The following is a 12,213-nucleotide window of genomic DNA, read 5'->3' on the forward strand; positions in this document are numbered from 1 at the left end:
TTTAACTTAAAGTCTCATCCCACTCAGAACATTTAATATAAACTGGATGATTTTCTAGTTCCTGTGGCTAGAGATGTGACTAAACAGACCCTGACCTTAGGACATCACTGTCACATGACGATTTGGATTATTTAACAGGTAACTAGAATGTCATTACAGTTGTTGTTCATCAGGTGCTTGGCAGAGGCCCAGGTGGAAAGAAAGCAACCAGACCTGTGGAAAATTAAAAATCAAGGAGGATCCATCATCCCTGCTACAGCCTAGCTGAAGATGGACAGTAGTAGTAGACAAAGCACTTTCCCCAGATGGGATGGCCAGCCAGATGTGTAACCTTGGTGAAACCAAGGTACACCACTGGATTCCCATATGGAACCAAAAAAAGAGCTTATATAGCCAAAGAAAGCCTAAGCAAAAAGAACAAATCTGGAGGCATCACATTACCAGAGTTCAACTACAAGGCTATAGTTACCAAAACAGTATGGTACTGGTATAAAAGTAGTCATACAGACCAATGGAACAGAATAGAGAACCCAGAAATAAAGCAAACTACTTAAAACCAATTGATCCTTGGCAAAGCACACAAAAACATAAACTATGGAAAGGATACCCTATTTAATAAATAGTGCTAGGTAAACCAGCTAGCCTCATGAAGAAGAATGAAACTCAATCCCTGTCTCCCACCTTATACAAAAGTCAACACAAGATAGATCACAGACTTAACTCTAAGACCAAAAACCATAAAAATTCAAGAGAATAACCTGAGAAAAACTCTTCTGGACATTGGCCTAGGCAAAGAATTCATGACTGAAACCCCAAAAGCAAATGCAACAACAACAAAAACCATAAATAAATGGGACTTGACTAAACAGAAAAGCTTCTGCACAGCAAAAGAAATAATCAACAAAGTAAACAAAAAACCCACAGAATGGGAGAAAATATTTGCAAACTATGCATCTGACAAAAGACTAGTATCCAGAATCCACAAGAAACTCAGATAAATCAAAAAGAAAAAAATAAATAATCCCATCAGAAAGTGGGCAAATGACATAAATAGGCATTTCTCAAATGAAGATATACAAATGGCCAACAAGCATATGAAAAAATGCTCAACATCACTAAATATCAGGCAAATGCAAATTAAAATCACAATGAGATATAACCTTACTCCTGCAATAATGACCAGTACTAAAAAGTCAAAAAACAATAGGTGTTGGTGTGGATATGGTGAAAGGGGAATGCTTATACACTGCTGGTGGTAATGTAAATTAGTACAACCTCTATGGAGACAGTATGGAGATTCCTTAAAGAACTAAAGGTAGATCTACCATTTGATCCAGCAATCCCACTACTGGGTGTCTACCCAAAGGGAAAGAAGTAATTATATCAGAAGACACATACATATATATGTTTATTGTATCCCAATTCACAACTGCAAAGATATGGAAGCAACCTAAGTGCCCAGTGACCGATGAGTGGATAAAGAAAATGTGGCATATATACACCATGGAGTACTACTCAGCCATAAAATGAAATGAAATAATGTCTTTTGCAGCAACTTGAATGGAGCTGGAGGCCTTATTCTAAAAGAAGTAACTCAGGAATAAAAATATAAATACCGTATGTTCTCACTTGTAAGTAGGGGCTAAGCTGTGAGGACACAAAGGCATAGAGAGTGACATAATGAACTCTGGAGACTCAGAAGAGGGAGGATGGTAGAAGGATATGGGATAAAAAATACCATATATTGGGTACAACATACACTACCCAGGTGACAGGTACACTAAAATCTTATAATTCACCACTATGTAATTCATCCATGTAACCAAAAACCACTTGTACCCCAAAAGATATCAAAATTAAAATATTTAAAAAATTAAAAGTAGCACATGAAAAAAAATAATAACCTTAATTTCCTCATAGGTAAAAGAGACAAAATGGGAGACACATCGCCACAAGGGTTTTGTGGGGACTAAATGTGTAGCTCTACAGAAAGTGCCTAGCAAAGTGTCTGCCACTTAATGATCATTTAATAAACCTTAAGTATTATTATTGATGTTGTTGTTAAAATGTGTTGGTGTTTTGAGCTGCAAGGTATTACCCTAGCAAGTTGCAAGCAGTATCTGATTTAATCCTCACCATTTATCAGATGAGGCTACTGAGGCGTAGAGGAGTTGACAAGTTTTGAATCCCAGTCTTACTTCATATCCTTTACCCTGCACTTAAGCATAATATAGGGTAGTTAAATGATTATATAACCACATATCCTTCACCCTGCACTTAAGCATAATATAGGGTAGTTAAATGATTATATAACCACTACCATTTTATACATCCTCTTCTCCTAACCCATTCCATCTTACAGCCAGAAAGTTAAAAGATGAGGGATGGAAGAGGAAGGCATACACAACAAATGAGTATGAAGTACCAGTTCACAACTTGGTTGTAAGAAACACATATAAAATCAGGCATGAGAATTGGAAAGTATAGCAGTCTAGAACCATTTAGCATTAGGGCAAATAAACTGCATGATTCAATTGCAATTAGAGATAACATATAACTAGATGACAGTGCAATATAGGGAATTGTAGTATATTAATGATCCTGTGTTATCAAGAGAAAGTCAAATTATGCTCTGTTTTCTGTTTAAGAATAATGGGAAGTGTGAGACATTTTAAAGAAATTCTATCAAAAAGAGGAAAATTTCTAAAATTTTTGATAATTGAAGAAATAATCTCCACTTATATATAAAAATCTTATTCCTAGATGGTGATACATAGAATTACAATTGAATTACAGATGGTCACCAACTTAGGATAATTTGACTTACAATTTTCCCACATTTTATTGGTATCCAAATCCACTATAAATTAAGGAGCATCCAGGCTTATAATTTTTTGACTTTACAATGGGTTTACCTGGCTATAAAGTATATTTTCAATTCCTTATATTCTCTACTTAAACAATGGGTTTATCAAGACATAGTCTTATCATAAGTCAAGGAACACCTGTGTAGGGTGATACGGTTTGACTCTGTGCCCCACCCAAATTTCATCTTGAATTGTAATAATCCCCATGTGTCATGGGAGAGATGTGGTGGAAGGTAATTGAACCATGGGGGTGGGTTTTTCACTTGCTGTTTTCATGATAGTAAGTCTCATGAGATCTGATGGTTTCATAAAAAGGAGTTCCCCTGCACATGCTCTCTTGCCTGCTGCCATGTAAAACGTGACTTTGCTCCAACTTTGCCTTCCACTATGACTGTGAGACCTCCCCAGCTAGGTGAAACTGTGAGTCGTTTAAACCACTTTCCTTTATAAATTATCCAGTCTGAGGTATGTCTTTATTAGCAATACTATTACAATAGGATTGGCAAATTCTTCAAAAATCCTCTAGTCCTACTTCTACATTTTTCAGGTAAGGAATCAGAAGCCCAGAGTGGTTAAGTGACTTGCCCAAAGTCACACAAACAATTAGCTGGTGGGGAGTCTAGTGAAATGAGGGAATGGACAGACAATACCTAAGGCTAAAGCTCGAAGCTGAGGTGTGATGGTTTGACATTCCACAATGAAGAGCTTGAAACTGATCATGTGGGCTAGCTTTTCATAGTGCATCCCATCAGCTAAAAAGAATTATACAAATGTATAATAAAAAGAAGTATACAAACATAATGTGTACTTATCACATATATCTACTATTATCATTAACTAATATCTCAAGGCATAGATTACACTGACAGAGAGGTTCTTCATTAATGATTAAAATAATCTTCTTGATAATTTATATTTCTTTTTGGCTGACTCTTTCTCAGATCTAATTAGGCCATTCATTATTGTTTCTGCCCTATAATGTGGCTTGTACCAAAAGAAGGCAAAGTTCCAGCTCTGCTATTGTCTTACTGCTTTGTAAGTCACTTAACACATTTTCCTGGAAGTTCTTTTGTTTAAAATTGGATGATGTACTCTATAAGCTCAGTTAAGCAGGTTCATGAGGGCACTGCCATCTACTGCTCTGTGTTATGGAATTCCCTCTCTTTCCATTGGTTATCTCAATTACGGCATGACATACGGACAGAGTACAAGTATCATTGTCACTCCTTGTATTAAGCGTTAATTTCTGAATTCTTCAGAATCATTTCTATGTGCCTATGCGTGTATCCCAATGACTTTCCTATAACCCATTTGGCCCTCTTGTGCATTTTCATTGGAGGGCATTGTAATGGGTGATGGATGGAGCACCATGGAAGACTTTATGATTTAAAGAATAAAAAAGTCACCAATGTCCACTACAAAGAAGGACTTCCAATACTGGAGGTAGGGTAACCAGCTAGGTAGCTTTGACAAAGGTCAAAGCGAGAAAGGACTGGGCTGGGGATGAATAAGATAGAGCAAAAATGAATAGAAGAAGATGCATTCTAGAAACATTGAGAAAGGAAAGATGGCAGTTCCCATAAATTTGGGTATGAGAGAAAAGGAAAAAAAAAATCAACTGTGGCTCCAAGTTTTCTTCCATAAAGGGTCAAGTTATCAAATAAACAGTGACAGCAACACTGGCAAAGGTATCTGTAACCGTCTGTGTGTTAACACAGCAACTTTCAGAGCTTTCAAGGCTTTTACGTTCCCTCTCCTTTTTTAGTATTCATCCATTTATTATCTCTGATAATAAAGTCAATGAAAACTCAGAGAAGCTTATTTCTTACATTTACATGAGAAGCAGACCAAAACCCCCTCTTGGCACCATCAATCAGAACAAACTAGCTTCTTCCACCACCACCCCGGCCCTTTAGAGAGATTTAAACCATGAGACACAATCAAATGAACAGATGAGCCTCTCAATCAGTATCTGTATCTTAACTGCCACAGACACAACCAGCCATGGTGATGCATTATACATTTTTCATGTTGTGTGTGTCTGCATGGTTTGTCAGAACTCAAATTTCTTTAGCACTTAAACTGCTGTCATCCCAATAATGTTATTCATTGTTAGCGATGACTCCCTGTGCTATATCACAAACAGAGGACATGATGCATACAGTTCCAGGAAGAAACTGGCAGGATAATATCTTCTTCTAGCCTGTGAGCAATTACCTACTTTCCCTTTACTTTCTTTCATTTCTTTCCCTGTGAAACACAATGTGCACAGTTAACACACAGTTGTGCTGAGTTATGACACTTTAGATATTTTCATCTTAAAAATGTTAAGTGCTGATACTCAACCTTATAAATCCAGTTCTGCTATATCAAAGTGAGAAGAGAATGGGGAAGGAGTACATTTATTTAGGTGTTATTCTATTAAATTATATCATATTATATAGCATAGTTTAATACTATATTTTCAATAAAGAATTATATTAATTGCTAAATGGAAACAAGATATCACACCTCTCATCTTAGATGAGGCATAAAACTACTAAGATTGGCATAGTCCTAGACAGGTGTTCCCCTGACAAGAGGGTACAAAGCTGTTCTCACTCTCTGGTAATTTTGCAGCCACATTAAATATGACTTTTACTCTCTTAGAAGTATTAAGAAACAGTCTTTTATTCTCTTCACCTCTAGCTGTGAAGTCAAGTGATTCATCTAAATTAGTGAGATAACACAAATAACACATGTGTCATCTATTAGCACATATTTATCTATTGGACAGAGTCTAAAAATTAAGATGTGCATATGCCTGTGACTGCCTATTTCTATGTTTTCCATACTTGATATGAAGCCTCAGGGCACCAGCTGGGGCAGTGATCTGCTCTGTAGTTTTCCACACATGCTCTCCTAGAAGTCCACTCTTGAAGTGGAGCAGAAGTATCCAGAAGTGCATTTTGGCCTCTGGTCTAGTAAAGAAGGTTGCTACTTTGGATTCTCATCATCCTGACACCTCCAAAAGAAGGGTCAGGTAATGAATGATGGTAGTTCAAAGTAAGAGAAGACAAGGTAACATAAGAATGATGCTACCAGAAACATCATGGCAAAGATTTGATCATACCAGTGTTTTTCAAACTTTAGTGAGCTTTAGACTTACCCAGAAAACGTTTCATAATGCAGATTCCTGGACCCGATCCCCAGAGTTTCTGATTCAATAGGTCTGATATGGTGCCAATAATTTGCTCCAACAATCTCTAAAGTGTTGCTTATTCTGCCAGCCCTTGAATGGCACTTTGAGTAGCACTGATCTATTAGCAAGAAAAATGAGTACCAAGGAAGGTAGACCCAGATTTTTCATTCTTTAAGGACAAGTATCAAGTGCAGAAAATCTTTTCCTAAGACCAACCACTGCAAATGTGTGAAGGAAGTGACATATGCAGCTTCACATTTCCAAAAAGAGAATGGTATCTAGCAGATTGCATCAATGGTCCAGTTCTTCAGCCCTCTCTGTATCTATCTGTTTTACCATGTGATTTAGCAACTCCTACTCCTAAAAGGATAAAGCACATTTCCCTACACTTTGGCTTTGAGTTTGACCATGTGGCTTACCTTTACCACATGAATGTTAGCAAGCACACTGTGACCAAAGACTTGTAAAGCCCTGCATGACTGGCCTTCTCTCTTGTGCCTCTGCTACTGCATGACCCTCTGACCCACGGGATCCAGCAAGTGGATGAGAGACTTGGGCAACAGGGTCTAACCGCTCATGGTGAGCTTATATCTACAAGTCCCCACCAGACTCCCAGACATCTGAATGAGTTTGGCCAAGAGCAACAGAGCCACCCAGCCAAGCTCAGCTTCACTGTCAACCCTCAATTGGACCTGCATGTCTGTAAGAATAAATACTTGTGGTTTGAGTTACTGAGTTTGACATGGTTCTCATGCAGCACATTTCACGACAACAGCAAACCTATATGTAGTGTCCATTCGGTTGCCCTACCTGGTGGCTAGAATTTGGAGAACAGCTGGAGGTATCTACAGCCATGCAGAAGTGAATCTGAAGAGACTTGTGAGGTTGATAGGCTCCATTCTTGTAGTTACACATCAGGAGGCTTCAGGAATTGAAAATCAATTTGGGGACAGTCCTAGGCCTGGTTCTGTGGCTTTTAGATTGTAAAACTCAGGTTCAAAGAAAATGATGGTCTTTTCTAATGGTAACACAGTATCAGCAACAGGCTGGAATCAGGTTTCCAACTTCCGGGCTTGAGCTTCACTTGCAGACTTTGTGGCTTTTCCTTTGCCACCTGAAATAAAATTCAAGCCTTAAAAGAAACTGCCAAAGTAGCTACTCAGTGTGTTCCCACTCTCCTTGCTTTCCTCAAAACCATGAAACAATCACTATTAGGATTATGAATAGCTGAGGCCCATATTTTTAGGATACTAAATTATACATATAGCTGGTAGTAATTGTGATCAACAAGAACAATAATTCCTTTCAAAGAAAAAAATAAATTATACCATCAGGTGAGTTGTATTTGTTTATAAGGGATGAAACCATATGCAATATATTTTGTTAATTTCTTTCTCTTTTCGTTTCTTTCCTTTCTTTTTGACCAGCTTAATTCACTTTATTTTTCTTGTATAAAAACTCTATCATGTAGCCACAGCTGGAGCCTGGATCCTCTGTACAGAGACTTTTGTGTAGGTCTTGATGAAGTGGTCAGTGAATTCCAGATTGGAAGACTTGGTGAATACAGTCTCCTTCCAGAGGTCAGGGGTCAGCTAGCTGTAGGTTTTAGAGATGGCATCAAAGGTGGCCTTGGCGAAGTTGCCCAGGGGTTCAGTGCAGCCCCTGGCTGAGGGGTAGCAGTCATCGATACCAGCCATCAGCAACAGCTTCTAGGGCATGGGCGCCGAGATGATGCTAGTGCCCCTGGGCATGGGGATGAGGCACCAGCACAGAGCCGCAGCAGCCTGTCACCTTGCAAAGGGTGGTGCGGAGCTTGCCGATCTTGTTTCCCCAGTAGCCTCTGCACACGAGGACAATGGACAGCTTGGCTAGGTTGATGGTCCCATTGATGGCAGTGGCCATCACCTTGGAGCACTTAACACCCAAACCAACATGGCCATTGTAGTCCCGGATGGCAACAAACACCTTGAATCTGGTGTACTGGCCTGCGCAGATCTGCTTCTGCACCAGCATAATCTTCAAAACCTCATCCTTGAGAGAGGCCCCTCAAGAAAAAGTCAATGATCTCAGACTCCTTGTTGGCAGGGAGAAGAGATCCATCTCTTCCAGGGACTTGTTCATGTTCTTAACGAGGTGGCCCAGCTTGGTAACAGGCATCCACTCCTTGTCTCAGCCTTGCCTCTGTGAGCTCCACAGCCTCGGCCTCGGCCCCGGCCCCGGCCCCAGCCCCAACCCCAGCCACAACCCCGGCTTCGGCCCCGGATGCCATGAAGCCTCCACAGTTCCCTATCCCAGGGCCCACCAACCGACGACACCTGTATCATCCACCATTTGCTGTTTTTTTCAGAAGAGTTAATTTCATTCTTATTTATACTCTGTTTTTCCAAAACCATTTAAAATAAACTATTGTGTATTGCTTTTATACGAATACCTTTAAAAAAAACTGGGGGTTGGTTGGTTGGTTTTTGTTCCTGTTTTCCTTGACAAGTGTGAAATAAAAGGCTGCAGTTATTTTAAGCTGATCTATGACCCATTTTCACCCCATTCAATAGCTGACTAATATGGCCCTTTCAAAAGGCCCTTAAACACACAGGACTTAGTTGGCCATTAATTGACAATTTTTAGACACATTAATCTCCAAACATGAATGTAACTGAGATCATAAAAATGTCTATTACCAACAGATGCAAGGTAGAGTAGAAAGATCATAAATATAGAATTAGAAAGCCTAAAGCTTTCACTTAATAATAATTATAGGTATCATTTTTAAGAGAATAATCCACCCTCAGCCTCCTGAGTAGCTGGCATTAGAGGCATGTACCACCATGCCTTGCTAATTTTTTTTTTTTATAGACGAGGTGGGGGGTGGTCTCACTATGTTGCTGAGGCTGGTCTCAAACTCTGGGCCTCAAGCAATCCTCCCAGCTTGCCCTCCCAAAGCACTGGAACTATAGGCATGAGCCACCATTCACAGCCAGCACTTTTCATACATTATATAAAAACAATTATTTGCCCTCCCATTCACATTATGTTTACACATTCCTTTGGGTATTATGATCTTCTTTGCACAAAGGCAAAAGCAGAGATTAAGTGATGCCCAAGTTCACAAAAAGAATAAATGGCAGATGATTCAAACCCAGGTCATCTCAATTCCTAAGCCTATACTACCTGGCTGTGACAGCCTTGGATGATCCTGTATGATTTGGATAAGCCCACTTTGTGTCTCTATAGATGCTAAGCTCTGGACAATAACAGTCCCCATCTCAGGGAATTTTCGAGATGATCATAAATGCAGAAGCGCTTTTTAAACTACAAAGTTTAGTTAGACCATATAAGGATGGAGAATCAGTACTCTCCTACGATCTGTTCATCCTGTAGTGCAGGGCAGACAGAGTCACTGCCACAGTGGACTCCTTGCTAAACTGACAGAAAAGTCTGGGGAAGACTGTTCAAAGGAGGACATCTAAAGCTGATCCCTTGCACCTCAGTTTATTTTCACAAAACTCTAAAAAGGTACAACAAGGAGGAACCTTGGTGACCACAGGCTAAATCAACCTTCTTCTCTACTCAGATTTTACACAGGAGGCATCAGAGGCCCTGTAACTTAAGTGCTCAGCATCAGTGTACAACCCTAATTAGTAGCAAAACTAGAGGCAGCAACCCAGTGTCCAGCTACTACTATGCTTTCCATGACACAAGACCATCTCTTAACTCATTTCCACACAATTCTTGTTCAATAACCAGTAAGCATTAATTCATGAGGTACCATATCCTGCTCTAATTCCATGGAGAAAAAGCCACTAACATGGAAGGAAATAAGGCGTCCAATGTGGAATTCAATCTTCCAGAACTTCCTAGCATTTTCAGACCAAATAAAACAGGATTAGAAATAGAATTTGTTTCTCTTTATCATTTGTCTGTGTAGAGAAGAGTCTGCTTTTTATGTAGTCTGAATATGATACTTTTTTTTCCTCAATCATTAATATTTCTGGCTAGTTCAAATCAACTCTCACAGTTATACTAGAGAACCAGGAAGAGAGTAATGGCTTCAGGAGAAAACATAAGAAGTCTCAGACAATTACCATTTTCTAATACTCTGACGCAATCTCAGCCAAGTACCCAGCCCACCTGCCCCCAGAGGGCTGTGAACAGCCCTAATATCCAGCTCAATTCATACTGTGCCAAACAGCTTTGGCACATCTGTGCTGAGAATGAGATCCAAGGGTTTCAGACAATATGCTCTCTTGAGCTCCATCATATTCCACATTTTATTTTATTTATAAATGGACAAACGATTTATGGCTGCAGTGTGAAATTCAAAGAAGGAGCTGTGCACTTGGCATTTATAGTAGGTCAGGCAGTGGCACGCCACCACAAACAATAATGCAAACAGGAAACAAAGGGTCAGGGTTGTGTGGAGGTTTTTAGGGTTTTTTTTTTCTATTATATACAGGATTAATAATAAACTCAGTGGGGCCTTCCCATAATGCATGCCCTGTTCAAAGTCAGCATGGACTGGTAATAATCTGCCCACCCTCATCCGTGGGAGGAAAAGGGCCATTAACAATAGATTTCAAATGAGGGAGTTTAATGTAGTGAGGTTTCTAAAGTAAAAAAATAATAATAATAATTAAGGTGTATAACCTTCTTGCTTAAGGTTTTTTACCCTTAGTACCTTCTTCTGACATCTGCCCAAAGTTGTGTAAGACTTAAAAATAAATGAAGTCATTAGTAGATTCAAGGCTACCTAGAGCTCTACTAAATAAAATGTTACCCTTACCCCAATGTGAGTTTAAAAAAAAAAAATACTGAACCTGGGGCCAGTCAATTACTACACTAACCTTCTTGATAAACCTTGACAAAAGAGCTAACAGTATTTTTAAACAGACCTAATGTTCAGAGAAGTTTAGGTCACAGAAAAAATGAGTGTAAAGTACAGAAAGTTCCCATATATCACTTTCCCTCACACAAACACAACCGTCCTCTCTATCAACATCCCACATGAGAATGGTACATTTGTTACAACTGGTGAACCTACATTGACCCATCATTATCATCCAAAGCCCATAGTTCACATTAGGGCTCATTCTTGATATTGCACATTCTGTAAGTTTTGACAAATGTATAACATGTCTCTACCATTATAGTATCATACAGAATAGTTTCACTGCCCTAAAAATTCTCTGTGCTTCTCCTATTCATCTTTCTCTCCTGCCTATTCCCTGGAAACTACTGATCTTTTAAACAGTTTTGGCTTTTCCAGAATAGCTGGAATCATACAGAATGTAGCCTTTACAGACTGGCCTCTTAAACTTAGTAATATACATTTAAGGTTCTTCCACATCTTTGCATAGCTTGATAGCTCATTTATTTTTAGCCCTGAATAATATTCCATTGTCTAGATGTATCAGTGTATTTATCCATTCACCTATTGAAGGGCATCCAGTTTGCTTCTCAGTTTTGGCATTTATGAATAAAGCTGACAGAAACAACCATGTGCAAGTTTTTCTGAGGACATAACTTTTCAGTTCATCTGAATAAATATCAAAAAGCAAGACTGCTAGATAGTATAATAAGAAAATATTTAGTTTTGTTGGAAACTGCCAAACTATTTTCCAAAGTGGCTATATCATTTTGCATTTTTACCAGCAACAAATGAGAGTTCCTTTTGTTCCACATCCTCACCAGCATTTGGCATTGACATTGTTTGGGATCTAGGTCATTTTAACAGGCAGAGTATTATCTAACTGTTTTCATTTGCAGTTTCCTAATGACATATGATGTGGAGCATCTTTTTATATGCTTATTTGTCATCTATGTTAACCATTTTAGTAAGATGTCTATTCAGGTCTTTTACTTATTTTTAATTTGGGTTGTTCATTTTCCTATTGTTGAGTTTTAAGACTATTTTGTGTATTCTGGATAACCATTCTCTATCAGATATGTCTTTTGTAAGTATTTTCTCCTAGTCTGTGGGTTGTCTTGTTATTCTCTTGATAGTAGTTTCTTGTATTTGAAGTAGTCATATCCTTTCATATTAGCAGGTTAAACAAAAGAACAGTTTCAGGCAAGCTGCTTACTTTCCTTAGCCTCAGTTTACTTAGTCATAAAATGAGGCCAATAATAGTAGCTATATTAAAAGTGTTTGTGAAGAATAAAATAATC

The 12,213-nt window shown here is 38.7% G+C and overlaps 1 pseudogene; it reads right to left on the bottom strand.

The window, feature by feature from the left end:
* Window positions 1–7,511: 7,511 nt before the first annotated feature.
* On the bottom strand, window positions 7,512–8,220 carry LOC116559718 (annotated as a pseudogene).
* Between the last annotated feature and the right edge of the window lie 3,993 nt (window positions 8,221–12,213).

The sequence above is a fragment of the Sapajus apella genome, unplaced genomic scaffold (assembly GCF_009761245.1).
Source record: "Sapajus apella isolate SASKATOON/1434 unplaced genomic scaffold, GSC_monkey_1.0 scaffold24, whole genome shotgun sequence".
NCBI classification, from domain to species: Eukaryota; Metazoa; Chordata; class Mammalia; order Primates; family Cebidae; genus Sapajus; species Sapajus apella.